The following is a 21,936-nucleotide window of genomic DNA, read 5'->3' as shown; positions in this document are numbered from 1 at the left end:
GGGTGCCACTGCCTTCTCTGAAACTGCTCTTAGCATTTCATTAATCAGCTTACGAAGCAGCTAGTGTAAAGCAGCTAGTGTAACTTAAGTGTATGGTATTTTTCTAGTTACAGATAATACCAGGTGTTTTATTAGTGAAGTCTTAGAACAAATGATCACTTTCTGGCTTGTTTCGTAACAATATAAAACTTGTAGAAATGAGTTTATTAACAATGACCAGCCCTAGTAGTCCACTCCAATTCCTCAGGTCCCTTTCACCCTCCTCCCCTTAAGACTGTACTTCTAAAATACAGTAGCTGTGGATGTTCAGCTGAAGTCCTCCTTGACATTCCTGTAATGAAAGCCCAGTTCCTTTACTTCCGACAGGGGACCTTACACCAAAACTTCCTGGAGGGGTTGGGATGAGATCAGCCTCTTGGCAGCTTTGTCAGAATCACCCCTTTACTTCTTCTTTCATGTCCTATTTCCACTCCCTTTCTTTCTTATCACCTTAATAAGTCAAGGAAATGGCAATCCACTCCAGTGTTCTTACCTAGAAAATCCCATGGACAGAGGAGCCTGGTGGGTTACAGTCCATGGGGTCACAAGAGTCAGACAGGACTTAAAGACTAAACCACCATCATACATTCATTACCATCTGTTTCTGAGGAACTGATATAAGGTACTGACTACAGGATTAACTACTTTGTAACAGAAAGTGAAGTGAGATTGTTTTTCTTATTCTGGAATAAGGCCAAAGCAGAGTTTAAAAGGTACCAATCACCATGTTCAAGATCAGAGAACCATAGTGAGTAGTAAGCACTGCCGGGCTTCCTGAGGGTTGCCAGGTCATGTAGCAAGCTCTCTCACTAACTACCTTCTACACACAGCTGGGGAGACCTGGGAGAGGCCTTCTTTTGGAGGAAGTGCAATGTTGAGGAAAGGGATTTAGTCCTTTGAGCTCTCATGAGAGAGGGAACAGAGCGTATCTGTACTCAGAAGCCACAGGAGGGAGACCTGGGGAGGAATTCAAGATCCAGGATGCCTCCAAGAAGGGTAGACTAGCATTTTCCCACCTGGTTGGATTTGTCTTTATCCTGCAGATGAATATATCTGTTTAATTCCAGAGCATGGAAATTTTGGAGAGGTGGTGTGGAGACTGTCAGGCAGAGAGGCGTTAAAGATGGATCTCAGGCAGTTGAGAGTTGATACATGAGTTGAAGGCATTAGGACTTCTGCAGCAACATGGGGTGGTTAAAAGGCAGGTGCAGCAGACGAGTGAGGTGTGATGCCATTATCTGGGAGTTAGACAGAATATAGACAACGCTCAAATCTCAAGGGACTTCCAGGGCCAAGAGGAACTGCTCAGGAATTAGCCCAAGTGGGGCTTGCCACTGTGCACAATGAAACCTATAAGCCACTTACTGCAGTGCAGCTATAGCCAGTTAGAGAGCCACACACCCCACCCAGCCACCCAGTAAGGCAGTGCTTCTCAGACTAGCTGTACTTGGAAGATTAAAAGCAAACAAAAACTGTGTTTAGTCTCCATCCCAGTCCAATTAAACCAGAGTTTAATTTGTTAAAGTGCTCTGGATGGTTTTAATGTTTAGCCTAGATTGAGAATTACTGCAATGAAGAAGCCTCTTCTAGCAGCTACTTCCCAAGAAGAGATCAAAGGAAAGAGATACATGAAAACAAACCATGATTAGATCTATATAAAGGGAGGAAAGAGTTTTGAACCTGATGTGGAATCTTCTATGAAATAGGATGTTTTAAAATAAACCGGGCTGAGTTTTAGGAACTAAATATGTGAAAATTTAGAAAGTTTGGCTAGGAAGGTAAAGGTGATACTCCTCAAGAATAAAGGGGAGGGACTTCCCTGAAGGTCCAGTGGTTCAGACTCCACTTCCACTGCAGGGGAGCTTAAGATCTCACATGCAGCACAGGGTAGCCACCCCGAGAAAAGGAGGGGGGAGGATTCAAGAGCTAGGAAAAGAAAATTATTACAGGTGTAGCCTCCAATGACTTATTTCCTCTCTGTATAGACTATAACTTTCAAGGTCTTTAAGGTTACATAGTTTTAAATCTTAATCTGCTGCAATTCATAACCTAGGGTCCATGGGTCATGTTTGGTGAATTTGGAAGTAAAGTTTAGTTATTAAGAAGTATTAACAATCCACAATGATTTTTAGTGGGACTTTTTACACAGTGTGGCTAGTTTCCTTGTTAAATGATGTCAATTCAGAGTACAGACAACTGTGTTTATTTAAAGAAAAGTGTGAAAGTGTTGGTCGCTCAGTTGTGTCTGACTCTTTGTGACCCCATGGACTGTAGCCCCCAGGCTTCTCATCCATGGGATTCTCTAGGCAAGAATACTGGAGTGGGTTGCCATTTCCTCCTCCAGAGGATCTTCCCGACCCCAGGATCAAACCCAGGTCTCCTGCACTGCACGCAAATTCTTTACTGAGCCACCAGGGAAGCCCCCAAAGAAAAGTGTGGGGGACTTCCCTGGTGGTCCCAGTGGTTAAGACTCTGAGCTTCCAATGGAGGGGGCATGGGTTCAATCCCTGGTTAGGGAACTAAGATCCCACATGCTGCATGTCCAATAAATAAATAAAATATTTAAAAAAATAGTGTGGATCATAGAAATATGACTGTTGTTCCTAAGGTTCCCTGTAGATGGCGTTGCTTAACTTGGTCTTTAAACAGTTTATAGACAGGAAGTTGTTAAAATGTTTTAAATGGATTCACACTTGCATTTTGAAAGTGAAGTACGTTAGATTTTAAAGAATAAAACCTACCTGTTATGAGTTGCTTTCAGAATATAATGTGGTTGTCTTAGTTCGTTTGGGTTGGTATCACAAAATACCGTAGCCTAGGTAACTTACAAACGACAGAAATTTATTTCTCACAGTTCTGGGAGGCTGGGCAGTCCAAGATCAAGATGTCCATAGGCAGCTGTCCTCACAGGGCGGAAGGGACAAGGCACTCCCTGGGATCTCTTTTACTGGGCACAAATCCCATTTATAGAGAGCTTCACCCTCATGACCTGCTCACCTCCCAAATGCCCCACCTCCAAATACCATCACACTGGAGGAATAGATTTCAGTATATGAATGGGTGGGGAGGGGCGTGGTGTAAGCATCCAGACCATAACAGTAGTGTAGGTGAAATAGGGTTTTTTTCCCTTGTAAATCTGTATTTATTTTGTTTATTGCACTTTGATATGCCTTTTGAAATTTTGAATGTTGTTCATATAGCTACATAAATTGCAATTCATAAATCATTTCTCTACTGTTGGTATTTTCTATGAGAGACATATTTCAAAGGCTAAATTAGTTCAAGTTCTAAAAATGAAATTCACCTTGAAAGTACTTTTTATATAATGCATGATTTTATATCTGAGGTGCTTGAAGCTTCTAATTAATTTTAATTAGTTTTCAAGCCAGTATTCCTTCTTCACTAGAGTAATAAGTAGCTTTTACATCAAAAGACTGAAGCTCTGTCTTTGGTTGTATCACAGTTCTGTAAGCTTAGGCTGCCTGTTTGACTTTCAGTTTTAATTTTTCCTCAAGGAACATCAGGATTTGAAAGAGTTTTTGATTCAGTGATAATAAACATTTAAAAATATAATATTCAGTTTTCATAACATAAAGATCTTTAAGCCATATTTGAATTAGAAAAAGTTTGTGGCAACAAAATTTTACTGAAAATTAAGTAATGGGAAACTTAAGTTTTCACTTTAAATGATTTGGGGTAGGAAAACAAATTCTGAAATCATTTTCACCAGTTAGGTGAAAGCTGTTACGTATTTTGGGTCATATCAGTTGTGAGATCCATCTTATGTAATTCATTATTAATAGCAAATAGTTTTCAAAGAATAAATTTTAAACTGTGTTAGAATAGGTTATCTCTATGATGATTGTTTTCTCATGACCATCCTGAAAACTATTAGCTCACAAGCCTTGAAGCCAGATTACCTGGATTTAAACCTCAGTTCTTCATTTACTTAGCTGTATGACTGTGTGCCTCAGTTTCCTCCTATATGAGGTAAAACCATGATGGATTGCCTCATAGTTTGACATAGGGATTAAGTCGATTTAGCACATAAAATACTCAGCATACAGTAAGCCTTCGATAAATGTTGTGGTTATAGCAGGCTTGGAATTACTTTACGTGAGGGTCCTGGGGAAATGTAATAATGCAAGTCTGTGTTGCGGTGTGAAATCTGGGCATCTTTTTGAGAGTATCAGGCTCATGAACATCACTACCTCATCACAGTGGGAATGGCTCCTAGGTGGGAGGAGTCTGAGAACAGTGTTCCACAGTAAGTTGAACAGGTAAGCAATTTTAGAAGAAGAAAATGTGGTGAAAAGAAAACCTTTGTTTGCTGTTCATTTTTACGGTTCTAAAGCTAAGTGCCATGAGCATTAGGAGGCCAACAAAAACAGATCCTCATTTCCAAATACCAGAGCTTGGGCTTGTTGGCTGAAGCTCCAGGATCCCAGCATCCTGAACCTTACCCAGTTCTTCCCTCTGTGGTTCTTCTCTGTGTTAAACTGAGACCAGATAAGTGGCACCAGGTCATTTTTCTGAAGGCTGGGGCTTGATGTATCTGCGTAATTACTATCGGTTTAGATGTGTTGATTCTAAAAGAACAAGGTGACTATAAAATACTCTGTAGCTCTTGCCTCCTGGGTAAACCATCTTTTACCCTGTGATCAGTATATATGATGAGAATCAGGAGCTTCATTTAACTTCAGGCTGATTCTGTCTGTACCAGCAGACAAGAATGAGAGTCAGAAGCGTGAACTGTATCTACTTCTCCATCAGCCAGTGTAAAATAACACAGGTGCTTAACTGCATTATATTAAACTTTCAAGCCTTTTTTGTTTGCAGTTGATGGAAAAGATTATTATGAACACTAGATAGCTGGTCTTAATTTTTAGAAACGTCTATTAGCTATGACACTAACTTAATTTGATGAAGGGTAAATTCACACTTTTTACTATTCACAAGGTTAGAAACAATGATGTTTTCTTCTTTGCAAAACAAAGTTAAGGCTTTTGAAAGAGCTGTTCTAGATGCCAACCTTACGGGGTTAAATGTTGAGTACTTAACAGATTTCCTTCATGTCATTAGCTCTCATGAATCATCACTGGCAGTCTGTTAAAACGCTTGATGGGTCAATGCTTTTAAACACTCTTGAGTAATTTTTTAAAAGTTAACTTTTATTCTAAGTTTGTTAATCCATTGAAGTCCAAGCATTTAACAATCTGAGGTCCAGATTCATTTGTTGGCTCATTGGTGCTTTGATAAATCATTGCTGGAGTTATTGTGTATATAGTACAAACAATCCCATGTATCTACATTCATTACCTGACCTTGTTCTTTTAGGAATGTGTCCTGAAAACTGGCTTGTCCTGCGAGCACAGTACAGTTGCACATTGGGGTAAATATAAATAGCATGTTTTATCCAAAGCTAAGATGAGAAGCTTGATATTTTCATTCCAAATGAGTGTAAAGAATAATCTCATGGCATATAATAGACATTTGAACATACACCTGGCTTCTTGAAACTTAAAAACAGGAAAAACAAGTTTCACACTCCCACAAATAATAAATGTTTAACCAGAGAATGCCTTTGGGTTTCGGTGACATTTATGAACATAGGTACAGTGTACTTTTAGAATAACTATCGTCTTTCTAAATTTTGTCACAGGGATTTTTAAAAAAAAATCTGTCGTTCAGAACTCTCTTTTCACTCTCTAGCATATCTCTGACACCCACATTCAGTCTGTTACTCTCTGTCTGCAGTAGGTGTCTGGTTGTTAACCTGAGATTCCAAGGAAGAGAGGAGTGGAAGTTCACTGTGGCCAATAGAAATGAAAGTCCAAATTAGCTCCGAAGACAACCCTAGGTCTGTTCTAAGTCCACTCACCTTCCCTTGATGTGCCCAAGCTTATACATTCTGTTCTTCTCCTAAGGAGAAAATGGCTCACTTGACTACCACTTTATCTAGCTACATATCCTTGGGCGAGTTAAATTCTCTGAATGTTAATGTCCGTCTCTGTAAAGTGAGAGTGACATCTACCTGATACTAGATGATATATGTAGACAAGGGTAGGGAAGAAGGCATTTCTCCAGCATAAGCCTCAGCTATCTGCTCTGAGGGTTCAGACTGGTAAATTCTTGCAAACTAGAGAGAAGTTATCCTATGGAAACAACACGGCTTGGTCCAAAAAAAGCAAAAGCCTTTATTGTCAAAAAGGTGGGATTCCCAGTGTAGCAGCCTGTCTGTCATTTACTTTTACTTCCATCCTGAGTTCTCCACTTTCTCTTTAGGCTCCACCTTCGTCACAAGGGAGTAAGAGGTCACAGGGGAGAACTTGCAGTTCTCTTGTTTCCACCCACAAGCTGACTGTAGATTCCCACCCTGGCCCCTGCCCCTGCCCCTGCTGAGCCATGGCGTCACCTCTTCAGCTGCCTTCAGTGTGTCCCATCTCCCTCGCCTTCTTCCCGTTACTGCTGTCACCCGAGGCCAGGCCTCACTGCCTCTAATCCATGCTCCATGTCTCCCACTTCCAGCATCTCCACACACACCTGTGCAGATAGTGGTGCCAGTGTACTCTCCTGACAGGGAGTTCCAGACTGTTCAGCATCCTACTCAAAAACCTCCCCAGAGACTGCCCGTGAGGTAGAAAGTCCCACATCAGGTACTCAGTACCCTCTTCGGTGTATCTCCTTTTGCTTCCTTCTTGCTATCTTCTCAAAATGGACTTCTCTTGGGTGTGTACACAGTGTGCTTCATGGCTTCTGTCTTTACCCATGATCTTTTCCATCAGCCTTCTCCCAACTGACTGCTGCTGCTGCTAAGTCGCTTCAGTCATGTCCAACTCTGCAACCCCATAGACGGCAGCCCACCAGGCTCCCCCGTCCCTGGGATTCTCCAGGCAAGAACACTGGAGTGGGTTGCCATTTCCTTCTCCAGTGCATGAAAGTGAAAAGTGAAAGTGAAGTTGCTTAGTCATGTCTGACTCTTCGAGACCCCGTGGACTGTAGCCTACCAGGCTCCTCTGTCCATGGGATTTTCCATGCAAGAGTACTGGAGTGGGGTGCCATCGCCTTCTCCACCCAACTGACTAGTGAAGACCAAATCTCTTAAGAACTGACCCTCTGCCTGCCCCATGACCAAGCCCAGCCAAACAGCCTCACTTCCCCTGCACCCCCACAGTTAAAGGATGGGTATCACATGACCCATGCCAACCCTGCAGAGCCCTCCGGGATCAGAAGCACTTCCTCTTTTCCAGGGTAGCTAATGCTAAGGATAAAAATAAGACTCCAGCTTCCCCCAAATAAAAATCAACACAGACAAAAGCAGAATCTAGATGCAGAGAGAGAAATCAAAAGACTCCTGATTATTCGGTTTGAGCCTCTGAAGCCAGCTCTACCGCCTACACTCCCAGTTGTATAACCTAGTTAGCTTTGTTCTGCTGGTTTGAGGTTGGGTTTCCCTTCCCTGCCGTGGAGCAAGTCCTAACTAGACCCTTCAAACTTTTCTGCCTTTGACACTCTACCCCTATCTTAACAATCTTTCCCAACCAGTACTTTTCCCAAGAAGTAATCTGCTTTTTAAGTCTTCATTTTGTGCTTAATTGCAGCCAAATCATCTTAGCCATTGATTTACAGACTTGCTAGAATAGTGTCAGTTATTGATCATACTGCAGGTGATCAGTATCTTAACCTATCAAGCCACAAAAGTAAACATCATAAAACTACTCAGCAAAAGTGAAGAAATAAAAACCCATTGTGGGAGTGGTTTTCCTGTATTACCAAAGAGCATACCCACCACCTTTGCATCCAGAAAATATTCAAGGCTCCCCCTCTCCATCCCCATCCTGGACTTGTTATTTAGCACTGAGAGAATGAATTGCCTCAGAGAGCAAGTGGGTCTGGGTAGGGCTGACTGTGAAAAGTGGAGGGAGAATTACAGCAGGTATTAGGTGAGGTCCAAGATCTGGAGAGCAAGACTAGACGCAGAGGGTGTCAGCTAAGAAAGGTTGGTAAGCTTCATTGGGTTACAGAAAAAAACCTGTATTTATTGGAAGTTTTCGTTTTTTTACTTTATTTCAATTCCGTTTAGTTCCACAGCTTTCCTAAAAGTCTGACACCTGGGTCTAGCTTCCATGTGGTGGCAAAAAGTGAAGAGTGTAAGTTTTAAAAACTACCTTACCCATCTGTTTGGAATAACATGATAGGAGTATAAATTCTGGGAGGAAGAGAGAGCCCCAGAGGGTCCCAGCGCTCCAGGGGCCACCTCCCCTTCCCAGTATATGCCAGAGGAGGGCTTTGGAACGGAGGCAAAGCTGACCCTTGGGTTACAGATGTTACATGCAGTAAATATTTTGCTTAACTTTAAATGTAATTGTCATGAATATCGAGGTATTTGGAAAGATTGAAGTGAACCTAATGTTTTTTTTAATATCACCAGATTTGAAACTTTCACTAGAATTTATACTCATATCATGTTATTCCAAATAGATTGGTAAGATAGTTTTTAAAATTAATTGTGATTTCTTGTGTGAGATACCTGAAGGCCTATGTTAGGACTATATGGCATTTTGAAACCAAGTCAAGAAATAAAATCCCTAACCGTGAATTTTAAGTTTCCAGAATGATCCCTGACTTTCACAAGGACTAATTTATGAAAGACAAGACAGCCATTCACAATAGAGGCCTGGGTTAGTTTTAAAGGCAGCTTTGATGATTGACAGGTGATTGGCTGCAGTGGTAGGAGAATTAAATTCCCCCAAAATAGGAAACCAGATTAGATGTTGGTGTTGTGAATGGATGGGCTCAAGACTGTCAGATTTGATGTAAGTTCTACCTTATGTGATCATGCTTAATGTGATCAAGGCTAACATAAGACCCAAGCTAATAGCTAATATGCCACTTGGCCATTCAGAGCCTTGCTTTAGATCTGTGCCCAGGCCTGTGAAATGTGAGTAGAGAGCAGAGAATATGATAATGTGTGTGTTTTGGAGCGGGGTTGGGGATGGGGTTGTAATTAATTGGTAAAAGACTGGAGGCTTTATTTTTCTTACCAATGTCTCTTAACTTGCCTGGTAGCCTAGAAAAACTGACCATTATTCTTCAACAAAAAGAATGGCATTGTTTGCTGTCCTTCCACGAGGATCATGGCAGGGAGAGTGGGCTTCTGTTAAGAGCCCAGGACTCTGGCCTCCTCAGCCTCCCCTGGGGACAAAGTAGCTCCAGCCGGCAAATCTCCCCAGAAATACTTCTCCGAGCACAAGAGAGTTCCCACAACTCTCTGGACTCATCTGTGAGTTCCCAGGCATCTAGCTATCTTTCCAAACACTCAATGCCAGGCATTGACTGTGATTAGGACAGTGGCCATGCTGACGCCCCTCAGGTTACCCTGTCCTCCTGATTAAAGATATGCCTCGGCAGCATTTGATGGAGATTTCCTGGCTTGACTGGAGCCAGAGGGTGAAGGCTGACCTCCTGCCTCTGCTGACTAGCTGTGAGTCCTCTGGCAGGTCCCTCAATCAGATGGGGATGGTGATGGTGGTAGTGACACCTGTTTTGCCCACCCACAGAGTCCTTAGGATGCTCAAACAGGAAAATGGATGGGAGAGCCCAGTGTCAGCTTGAAAGCTGGATGGAGATGTGAGTTACTGTGCTTGGTGCTGACATCCGACAAAAGGCTGGATGGTTCTTCCCCTTCCCAGCCAAGTATGTGCCATTCAAAACTAAACAGAGGGTATCTGCTTCATCTCTAATGAGCAGGGGACCTTAGCCAAAGGTCCACAGAAGTGGAGAGGGACAGACTGTGGCTCAGTTCCCCTTGGTCTCCTCAGTCTGTCTTCTTATTGGACTCTAGTTGACCTTGGCCCAGATCTTATCAATCGTATGCTCACTCCTTGTCACAGAAGAGAGACAGTCACCATCTCTCATTTGTGTTCAGTGAGCCAGCCTTACGGCAAGTGCTAGGGACACCCATGGGTTGTGAGTTGCTCACTATCATGGAAAAGAGGCGGCTCCTAAAAGGAGTGAGCACGCCAGGACAGGGCCCAAGACATGCTGAGCATTTTACAGATGTGTCATTATCTTCTTGTTATTCTTACTCTTACTATGGGAGCAAAGGCGATGAGACTGGTTTTGCAGATGTATTTTCCTTGATTCCTCAGCCTGTCAAATGAAAGGCCTCCTCAACTCAACATGGTCTTATTTCCTTGTTCTTGAAAGAATCCAGGGTAGCAGGTCTGCCCAGGGAGGGCTGTAAACGCTGCTTGGCCTGCAGGGCTCTGAGGTCTGATTTAAAGACGCCCAGCAATGGCACCCCGCTACAGTACTCTTGCCTGGAAAATCCCATGGACGGAGGAGCCTGGTAGGCTGCAGTCCATGGGGTTGCTAAGAGTCAGACACGACTGAGTGACTTCACTTTCACTTTCATGCATTGGAGAAGGAAATGGCAACCCACTCCAGTGTTCTTGCCTGGAGAATCCCAGGGATGGGGGAGCCTGGTGGGCTGCCGTCTATGGGGTCGCACAGAGTTGGACACGACTGAAGCGACTTAGCAGCAGCAGCGGCAGCCATGGGAAATCTGCCATTTGGGTCCGCAGAGCTGGCCTATGCCCAGATTGCGTGCGTCCTCCACTGCCTTCCTCCCGCCAGGGACACCGTCCTTCCCAACCAGAATATCCCCCCATCCTTATGATGCGCCTTCATTCTCTGTGCCCCCTGCTGTGGCGTAATCGTCACAGTACTTGCCACTCACCGTGATTTCACTGATTGGCACTCACCCCTTAAAGATTCTCTAATGTTTGTTTCCAGTTTGGCTCTAGCAACATTGTTTTTCCATGTTTCTACCTTGTCTCCCTGACTCTTCCGCCCCCTCCTTAAAGTCAGGAACAGAGTCTTTGCACCCTGCATGATCCTTGCACATCTCGCTTGAGGAATATTCCATTCCCCAGTAATTAATCCAACCAACTTTTCTCGAGTGCCCGTGATGCTTGTGGTAGGTCCTGGAGGGAAAACAAAAATGAAATATGACTGAAAACTGAGGCAACAGAGTGGAGAAAGTGAAAGCAGTAGCCTATTTCGTAGAGTTTAATTGAAAGAAGGCTTGTACTAAAGGATGGACAAGAAGAGATTGTGGCTGAAGATAAAGTGAGCATGAGGGGAGGGGGGCTGTAGAGGAGCCCAGAGTGGAGGAGTGAGATCCAGAGCAGGTAAACTGATTCTGGAAGGAAGAGGGTCATCTCTTTTAGAGGACTGATGGGAAGAAGGGAGGGAAAGCAGAGGGAAGGAAGGAAGAAAAGCGGGGAGGGAGGAAGATGTAGCTAAATGTGGACGGGGATGTAGGGGAAAGGGCTTCCCAGGTGGCACTAGTGGTAAAGAACCTGCCTGCCGATGCAGGAGACGTAAGTGATTCAGGTTTGATCCCTGGGTCAGGAAGATCCCCTGATGGAGGGAGTGGCAACCCACTCCAGTATTCTTGCCTGAAGAATCCCAAGGACAGAGGAACCTGGCAGGCTACAGTCCATGGGGTCGCAAAGAGTCAGATAACGACAGATAACGACTGCAGCAACTTAGCACGCACACTTGCACCTAGGGGGAAAGGGGTTTATCACCAATACCCTGGGTTTTCACTGTTAAATGAATGAAAGAGGGGACTTGGGTTTCAACATGAGGGAGCTTAAGCTGCTACAGGGTTGACTAGTGGACAGACTAGCAAGTAGCAACTGTGACACAGAACTGCCCATGTGGCCTGACTGAGGAAAAGAAATGCAGAGTTGGGAAATAGAAGTTCTCTCTAGGTTCACCCTTTTCTCTCTCTCCCCAACCCATCCCCTGAACCAGGATCTGGAGGCTCCCTGGGAGCACTCTGCTGAACTGACCTACTTCAGATTTGGAGGTTCCCCCACGCCTTCCCTCAGAACACCTCTTCCTGGCCTCCTGGCAACCAGCTGCTGCCCTTGTTTCCACAGTTGATCATGGCTTTCAGTGCTTTCCTCTCTCAGGGAACAGTGTGATACTCTTGGAGGTGGGGAGGTCCCATTAGATGGTGGTTCATACAGATTTTCAGCTCTGGATCAATATGCCCAATTGTTGATTCTCAGAGAGACAACTGAACAAGTATCATCACTTGTGGCCATCACCATATGGCCAACTTGTCAGGTTTACCAAAATAACCAGTTTACTGAAAGCTTCATTCAAAGAGTCTCTGTATGAATATATTCATGCATATATTTTCTCAAATATAGTCAGTGAATGTATTCTTCATGCATATTCAGTGATTCTGAAGATGTCCAATAAATAGGGATTTATTTTAATGTAAATAAAGTTAATATATATTTGTATATATTGTGTATTTTGAGAATTCACATGTTGAAGTCCTGGCTTGCAGTACCTCAGAAGGAGATAGACCTTTAAAGAGGTAATTAAATTGAAATGAGGCCATTAGTGTACTGCGTGCTAAATCTCATCAGTTGTGTCCGATTCTTTGTGACCATCTGGACTGTAGCCCACCAAGCTCCTCTGTCCACAGGATTCTCCAGGCAAGAATACTAGAGTGGGTTGCCATGCCTTCCAGGGAATCTTCCTGACCCAGAGATCAAATACATCTCCTGTGTTGGCAGGCAGGTTCTTTACCACTAGCACCACCAGGGAAGCCCCATTAGGGTGGACCATAACCAAATATGACTGGTTTCCTTACAAGAAGAGGAGATTAGGACTCAGACGTATAATGAGGAAAGATGTGAAGACCGGAGGAGGCTACCATCAGCAAGCCAAGGAGAGAGGCCTCAAAAGAAACCAGCCCTGCTGGCACCTTGATCTTGGACCTCTAGCCTCCACTACTGTGAGAATACAAATTTTTGTTGTTTTAGCTAGTCTCTGGGATTTTGTTATGGTAGCCTGAGCAGACTAACACAATAATCTCAGCTGTATTTTTAAATATGGGATGTATTTCATTAGTATTTTAAGGAATGTTTGATTTGCCAAAAAGTTTGAGTTATAGAGTAAGTTAGGCTTCTCATATATTTAAGAAGATATTTGTAACATATTAAAAGTCTTAACATTATAAGAAAAACAAAAAAATTTGTTCAAATTCGTTGACTCTTCTCAGGAAGAACATTTCTTGAAATAAGATGTTAGTAAGTGTGGCAGAGTGGCCTTTGATGTCCAGGGAATCTGGCCCCTTTTGGCTTGTGGCTGCCCGCCATCCTCTGTGCATGGGGACTGGCAGTGTGGGACCCAGCAGTCTGGAGTGGAAATCTTGTTGCACTCTGAGCACACACACCAGACACTGTGCTAGAATGTGATCCCCTGAATGCTCACACCAGGATTGGGAGACATACAGGTATCCTGCGCTGCATACAACAATGTCAGAACTTGAGTAGTTAAATAACTCCCCCCTGGTCACAGAGCTAATCATTAGGGAGAACATTCCCCAAGTTCTGATAGATGTAGGTATAAGTCCCAGCTCTGCTGTGTCCCATCTGCGTGACCTAAGGCAAGTACCTTAACTTCTCTATACCTTAGTCTCTTCATTTGTAAAATGGGGTCAGTGCTACTGTTTCCCACATAGGTTGTTGGATGGAGTAAATGAGATAATACATGTATGTGGCACAGAACCTGGCCAATGTCCTCAAGTGTTAGCTGCTACTGTGAGTTTAGGAAATACAATAAATGTAACACCAGACATTATATAGTAGTGTTTACAAAGCGCTTTTGGTTTTTCAGACAAGGAAATTAAGCCTAAAAGAAGTTGAGGGACTCATTCAGACACCCCCCCCCCAAGTCTTTATTCTATTTAGGCCTTCACCTGATTGGTGAAGCCCACCTGTATAAGGGAGGACAGTCTGTTTTACTGAAAGTTCACCAATTTAAATGTTAACCTTGACCAAAAAGCCAGGCTTCAGCAATACGTGAACCATGAACTTCCAGATGTTCAAGCTGGTTTTAGAAAAGGCAAGAGGAACCAGAGATCAAATTGCCAACATCTGCCGGATCATCGAAAAAGCAAGAGAGTTCCAGAAAAACATCTATTTCTGCTTTATTGACTACGCCAAAGCCTTTGACTGTATGGACCACAATAAACTGGAAAATTCTGAAAGAGATGGGAATACCAGACCACCTGACCTGCCTCTTGAGAAACCTGTATGCAGGTCAGGAAGCAACAGTTAGAACTGGACATGGAACAACAGACTGGTTCCAAATAGGAAAAGGAGTACGTCAAGGCTGTATATTGTCACCGTGCTTATTTAACTTACATGCAGAGTACATCATGAGAAACGGTGGGCTGGAAGAAGCACAAGCTGGAATCAAGACTGCCGGGAGAAATATCAATAACCTCAGGTATGCAGATGACATCACCCTTATGGCAGAGAGTGAAGAAGAACTAAAGAGCCTCTTGATGAAAGAGGAGAGCAAAAAAGTTGGCTTAAAGCTCAACATTCAGAAAACGAAGATCATGGCATCCGGTCTCATCCCTTTATGGCAAATAGATGGGGAAACAGTGGCTGACTTTATTTTTGGGGGCTCCAAAATCACTGCAGATGGTGATTGCAGCCATGAAATTAAAAGATGCTTACTCCTTGGAAGGAAAGTTATGACTAACCTAGACAGCATATTAAAAAGCAGAGACATTACTTTGCCAACAAAGGTCCATCTAGTCAAGGCTATGGTTTTTCCAGAGGTCATGTATGGATGTGAGAGTTGGACTATAAAGAAAGCTGAGCACCGAAGAATTGATGCTTTTGAACTGTGGTGTTGGAGAAGACTCTTGAGAGTCCCTTGGACTGCAAGGAGATCCAACCAGTCCATCCTAAAGGAGATCAGTCCTGGGTGTTCATAAAGGACTGATGTTGAAGCTGAAACTCCAATACTTTGGCCACCTGATGCGAAGAGCTGGCTCATTTGAAAAGACCCTGATGCTTGAAAAGATTGAGGGCAGGAGGAGAAGGGGACAACAGAGGATGAGATGGTTGGATAGCATCACCGACTCAATGGACATGAGTTTGAGTAGGCTCTAGGAGTTGGTGATGGACAGGGAGGCCTGGCGTGCTGCAGTTCATGCAAAGAGTCGGTTGCAAAGAGTCGGACACGACTGAGCAACTGAACTGAACTCGACCAAAAACACCCTCGCAGAAACGTCCAGAATATTTGATGAGTAATCTAGGCTCCGTCGTCCAGCCAAGGTGACACATAAAATTAACCTCACAGTGTCTTTGCTCAGAAAAAAACAAGGATGTGCTGAGAGAGCTTATGCATGGCATTCCCCCTTAGGCCTACTCCCCAAGTGCCCTGAATGAGGTTGAGTCTTTGAGCCCAACTCTCCCATCCTTTCTCCTCCAGAAGAAAAATGCTATAGTGAAACAATTTACTTAGTTTCATTTTCAGACTAGTCACTTGGATCAGGCAGGTAGAGTTATTAGTGAACACATTTTGTCATTTCTTTTGATATGGCTGTGAATGTTTTGATTATATATTAAATACAAGCTTGCATGCAACTTAATGAACAGAGGAAATGTGTTTATAATCCCTTCTTTAAGGGATTATATGGTACTCATTTAAGTTTAGCTTAAGCATTGCTGTTTTTTAAAATCAGTTTTATTGTGGTAGAAAAATCTTCAAAACATTTTTATTTTTTTTTAATTTTATTTTATTTTTAAACTTTACAATATTGTATTGGTTCTGCCATATATCAAAATGAATCTGCCACAGGCATACACGTGTTCCCCATCCTGAACCCTCCTCCCTCCTCCCTCCCCATACCATCCTTCTGGGTCGTCCCAGTGCACCAGCCCCAAGCATCCGGTATCGTGCATCGAACCTGGACTGGTGACTCGTTTCGCATATGATATTATACATATTTCAGTGCCATTCTCCCAAATCATCTCACCCTCTCCCTTTCCCACAGAGTCCAAAAGACTGTTCTATACATCAGTGTCTCTTTTGCTGTCTTGTACACAGGGTTATTGTTAGCATCTTTCTAAATTCCATATATATGCGTTAGTAGAACTGCCTTATGATCCAGCAATCCCACTGCTGGGCATACACACTGAGGAAACCAGAATTGAAAGAGACACGTGTACCCCAATGTTCATTGCAGCACTGTTTATAATAGCCAGGACATGGAAGCAACCTAGATGTCCATCAGCAGATGAATGGATAAGAAAGCTATGGTACAGATACACAATGGAGTATTACTCAGCCATTAAAAAGAAAACATTTGAATCAGTTCTAATGAGGTGGATGAAACTGGAGCCTATTATACAGAGTGAAGTAAGCCAAAACAGTTTTAAAACAGTGTGTATTTATGTAGAGATATTATAAAATAGAAAGCTAAAGACTACTTCATAAACTGAGGTATGACTGTCTTGCATATCGAGGAAAGGACACACCTTGAAGACTGGTCTAATTTAACGCAGGGCCAAAAATCAGCCTCTTAAGCATTAAAACTGTAAAACAGAAACCATAAGGCAGCAGCTTTGTGGCTGTGTTAAGATGATTATAGTTATGAGATAAGCTGGCTGAGGTCAGTAAGTACAAATTCTCATTAGTGAACAGTGCAGATTATACTACTACAGGAGTACTCAGCTGTGCAGATACCTGAAGCAGGCTGAAGGAAGGACTCTAATAAAACCTAACCCCTCACATTTATATGGCACTCTAAGATTTTTAAACATCTTTCATTTACATGAATCTGATTTGATCCTTGCACATTGCCCCATGCTGCAGTAGGGCCAGGCATCATTCTTCCCATTGAGACTCAGGAGAGCTCCTAGCTTACATGGTGGCAGGGTGGCAGGGAACAGGCCAGACCAGATGGGCTTTCTTCAGCATCGTCATCAGTCCAGCATCTTTGTTGGGTGCCTGGGACGCACAGCCAGGGTACAGGAGTGGGGAGGAGGAGAGTGGACAAAACACAACCGTGGCTGGTCTTGCTAACTGGCCCTCCTCAAAAATCACTGGCGTCTGTTCAAGATGGCATTTTCTGTTTTGATTTTGAGATTTGGCATCATATTAATATTACTGGGCAGGCCTGCACAGAACTGGTAAACGCAGAAGAAAAAAAGAGAGGGAATGAACACTTGAATATGATTTACAGACTCCTGCCTTGAACACTTGCATATGATTTACAGACTGCTGCCTTTCTCACTAGCAAAAAAAAAAAAAAAGCCTCCCAAGCCTGGACAGATAGACGAGGAGGGTGAGGGAATGAGTGCCGCTGGTGACAGGTTTTCTCCCAAGAGGAGGGAGTCACACCCTCAGAGCTGTGAAAAATGAATCATGTCTTTCCTATCAAGACTTCGCACAGATTTTCTGGGAAACTCGTCATTGAGGATACAATAGAGATGACTGTCCTTTTCAGTAGGGTAGCAGTTTCTGGAGGGAACAGTGTGAATCAATTTGGGGGATTAAAGTGCAAACTAAATGAAGATTAAAGGTGTGTCATATGGCTTTTGTGGGCTATGTTTACTTTTTTGGAGGCCAGCACATCTGCCTAATTGAAAGAGACAATGTCACATTTGGTTGCAAAAGTATAAACGGGTGATGACTTTGGTCCCACCTTTCACGTTAGGATCAGGGTCTTCTCTTCAAAAGAGTAGAAAAGAGCATCTAGGCAGTACCTCTCAGTTTACAAGGCATTTCCATGGGCATCGTTATACTTAAGCTTAAAGCAGAATTATGGGGCCTGCTTTCTGTGTGAGATAGCTTACAGTCACAGCTCAGGGCACCTGTTGGTGGGCTTCTAGCTCAAAGCCCACACTCTCCACTTCGTCACAGGATAGACCCACTCAGTCTATAGACAGGGGCAGAGTGGTTGATTTCTTACTGGCTCCATGTTAGAAGATAACCAGCCATCTCAATTTGCCTGAGACTGAAGGGTCTCCCAGGATCTGGGAGAAACCTGGGCAAACTGGGACAGCTGGTCACCTTCTGTATTATATTTCCAGAAGTCCTCATCGGAGGTTCTTCAGGAGTCACGTTGAATGCTGAGGGTTTTTGGGTGGACACAGCCATATATGTGTGGGATTGGTGTTTAATTTTCTCCTCCTCAATATTTGCAGGCGTTTAAAATTTTAACATTTTGCTAGTCTCCTAAGATTGTCATTTTGACTATTTTTCTTCCTGATTGTTGTTGTCTTAAACCCCAAGGGCTATATGGGGAGGAGGGGTGCAAACAGGGAAAAAGTGAGTAAAGGAAGACATTGACTTCCAATTTTTAAATGTGATCTTGGTTGTAGTACGTTGAGGACTAACTTGTTATCATAATTCTCCGACTTGAATATGGTGGTGGACAGCCTCTTAAGACAACCCTCCAATGGTTCTGCCTCTTGGAATGGATGATCTTGTGTAATTCTCTTCCCTTGGATGTGGATTTGTCTTGGAGAGTTCCCCTCTCTCTCCCTCCCTCTCTTTGTATCTCTGTCTCTGTCATCCCTAACTCTGGGAAAAGGCACCAATCAGTCCATGTGTTGAAGAACTGACATTTCCACCTAATAGCCAGAAAGGACCTGAGCTTGGAAGCAGGTTCTCCAGCAACAGAACAGTCTTTAGAGATGTTTGCAGCCTGGACCAACCCCTTGATTGCAGCATCATGAGAGAAGCTTAACCAGAATCACAAAGCTAAGTCAATTCCAAATTCCTGTCTCATTATGTTGAACTGTGAGATAATGTGGTTGTTTTCAGCCTCTGTGTTTTAGGGAATTTGTTTGGAGGCAGTAAACAATTCATACAAATGTGCGTCAGAATCACCTAGACAACCACCTTGATAAAATGTATATTTCTGGGTCCTACCCCTGGAAATTATATTCAGTAGATGTGGCCTGAAGTCTGCTTTTTCACCAGGAATCCCAGGAGAATCAGAACTGATGAATTTCTGCTTGAGAGCACATTGCAAGATAAGCACTCCCTGGGAAGGCCTCGGGGAGGGCTGCAAGGAGGTATGGTTGCCAGATAAAATACAGGACACCCAGTGCTGTTTGAATTTCAGGTAAATAACAAAAAATGTTTTAATATAAGCATGCCCCTTGCAGGATTGGGGACATATTTATACCAAAACATATTTGTTATCTCAAATTCAAATTTAGCTGAGTGTTCTGTATTTCTTCTTGCTAAAAACCAGAGGGAAAGCCTTACCCAAAGAAAGGATCAACCGGAAATAAAGCAGCGCCTTCCTTTCGCAGATGGCAGGATTTTGATCCCTGAGGGGCCGACGATGGGACTGCAGGTGCCTGGCTGGGCCCTGCCCCTCTGCAACGCCCAGGGCAGGGCGCTGACTTGCAACCCTTGAACTGTTTCTTTGAAGGTTTGGGGTGGGGGAAGGGGGGCAATGTGGGGAACTGCTCAGAAGTCCCCCCACATGGCCCCGCCCACCTCTGACAGGTTGGGCCCCGCCCCTTGGTGCCCCAGCAGTGGGGATAAGGAGGCCCTGTGACCCCAACTCCCTGGAGAGCCTGGACCCCACCTTTGCAGGGGCTGCAGCCTGGTGGATGCCCCACATGGCACCCGGAACTCACTCCTTTGGGTGTGATGGCATCAGGCTTTTCCAGAGCAGTGAATGAATGCCAGTCTTGCCCCACATCCCTCCACGAACTCAGATGAATGCAGCTGCTCATAATAAATGTGTGCGTTTCTCATTCTGAGACTGTCTTAGTCTCTGATGAGTTCTGTTGGAGCTCTCAGCCCTGTGAAGAAGAGAATGGTTCCAAAGACATTCCTTACCACTGCGGTTATAAGGACGCTGGTTCTCACTTCTGTGTGCTTTCTTGTCACAGGGAACCGTGTTAATTCCAATGTGTTAATTTTCCACTGTGAAATATTTTCAAAGAGATTGAGAATGAATGAGAATGTGTGTGAGAGAGAGAGAGGGAGCTTGGCCGCATAGACTGAAGTTCTGAAGGCAGGGATAAAAGATAAAGGCTCAGAAAATGTGCAGCTGCAGTAGAATCGGGGACTTAAATACGGGCTTTGAAACCAGACACCGAAAGTGAGGTCACATCACTGCAGCCTTGCCCAGCGGCCTGACGCAAACTGAAAAGCCACAGGAGGGAGCTGAGTCTCTCTCCCCAGTGAGACTGTCGAGGGCCTTGAGTTTTTCAGAGGAAGGGAGGCAGTTTGGAATCAAAAGTACAGAATGTCTGTCTGCCTTCGAGGCTCTCAAGAGCCTGAAGAGAACTCTTGTTGCACTGCTTCATAAAACCAGCCCACCCAAAACAGATTCGAAAAGTAGAATCCCAAGGACACAGTGCCATTCCACACTTCGGACGTCAGGAAGCGTCCCACAGGAATTGCCCAATCCCAGGACCATGGCTGACTGTGAAGGTTTGGGAATGCAATAATCTAGATGTATACAATGGTCAAGCACTTGGAAGGCCTCGGTCACCTGGCTCAGGTTCCTGTTTTACAGGGAAGAATCTAGGCTCTCTCTTTGGGCTTCACTGTGGCCTCTATGGGTGTCTGAAAACTTAATAGCTACCTCAGAAGTTTATTGTGAGCTTTAGTGTCACGATGTATGTAAAGCACTTGGCACTTAGCACTAATAAATGGGCACTGTTTTATAATTTCACTGTGTGTGTGTGTTTAGATGTGTGGTGGCAATGCTGGGGTCAGAGGGGAGTATTTTAATATAGTTTTAAAAAAAAAAAGAGCCCAGCTTCCTGATACAGGGTTCACATCTACATAGGGTCTTTTGGAAGGGAAAGAACCACTGCACCTTTTAATATAATCTGTTTGTTTTAGAGATATCTAAAGATACAGACAGGTGAAGGCTTGCTTAGGATCCCACAGCCACCTCCTTTCTGGAACTTCCTATCTTGCTAACAAGGTAGAGAAACTGCCATGCTTTCAGCCTAAAAACCCCATTTAGATGGTATAACTTTTCTGCAGCAGCAAATGGGAATTTCTAACACAGTGACTCCAGTGCTCTGTTGGACTCATTCAGTCACTGCCATGGCTACCACCACCACCACCAAGAAAGGCTCCTAAACTTTTTTGTGAATGAACGAAAGTGCTACATTCCCGACCCTGAGAGAAGAACTAATAATTGTGTACAAAGGCAAGTCTGGGTTTGAAATTAATGACTGTGGGAGTCTGAGGTGATTTTGAGATAAAATGAATAGTTTACATTAATTTGCATTGCAATAGACAACACTGGTTAGGAATAACCGCTCTGTTGAATTTAAGAGACAAAGATCAAGTCTATTATTTTAATTCACTGCCCCAGGAGCTAGGAGAGGGGAGGGGCAGTGAGGAGTTTGAAGCTTTTAATGCTTACTGTGCAGAAATAATGATTTTTGTAAAAGCAGATTAGCTTTTAAGGATGTAGTAACATTGGTTAAGCACTTGGTATATATTTTGCCTATATTTACTTCTTTCATCATCACTGCAACCTTAGGAGATAGGTGCTAAAATTATCTCCATTTTATAGATGAGAAAACTAAGACCAGAGAGTAATTTATTCAAGGTCAAATAGCTTGAATGGCATCACCAGGACCAAATCTTGGAATTTGACTGCAGAGCCTTGTTCCTAACCACTGTCCTCTACCACCTTGCTCTCCCAAGATACCAAACCCAAGAGACCAGGAACTATTTTGACATTCATCACGAGCATATACTTTTCATCACATTGCTGTTCCAAGATTACATATGGAGCTGATTCTTGTGGTCCTTAATGCTCTAGTGTGTGAAGTAATACCTAATTTTGGTTTTGATTTGCATGAAATGTGTATCAGACCTTCCTGGGTCAGATTAAGCTAAAGTTGCTTTGACTTTCTTCATCCAAGTCACCTGAGAATCCAGCAGTTCCTTGGACTTGTGGCTCCTGGTGCACAGGTAATGAATACCCTGGGACTGTCTGACTTCCCTTGAAGCTGTGCGACAGTAGAGAAACAGACTGGCTACAGATTTGTCAGTGGAGAA

General features: G+C 43.6%; 1 long non-coding RNA gene across 1 annotated transcript; it reads left to right on the top strand.

Annotated features, from left to right (window-relative positions):
* Nucleotides 1–6,225: 6,225 nt before the first annotated feature.
* LOC104973139 (uncharacterized) lies at nt 6,226–20,584 on the top strand. Its single transcript, XR_809271.3, has 2 exons — nt 6,226–19,009; nt 19,142–20,584. It is a non-coding gene; the product is annotated as an uncharacterized lncRNA (long non-coding RNA).
* The last annotated feature ends 1,352 nt before the right edge of the window (nt 20,585–21,936 follow it).

Source organism: Bos taurus, chromosome 10 (assembly GCF_002263795.3).
Source record: "Bos taurus isolate L1 Dominette 01449 registration number 42190680 breed Hereford chromosome 10, ARS-UCD2.0, whole genome shotgun sequence".
Taxonomy (NCBI): Eukaryota; Metazoa; Chordata; class Mammalia; order Artiodactyla; family Bovidae; genus Bos; species Bos taurus.
Note: the sequence above shows the minus strand (reverse complement) of the source record. Positions and strands in the feature narration are given on the sequence as shown.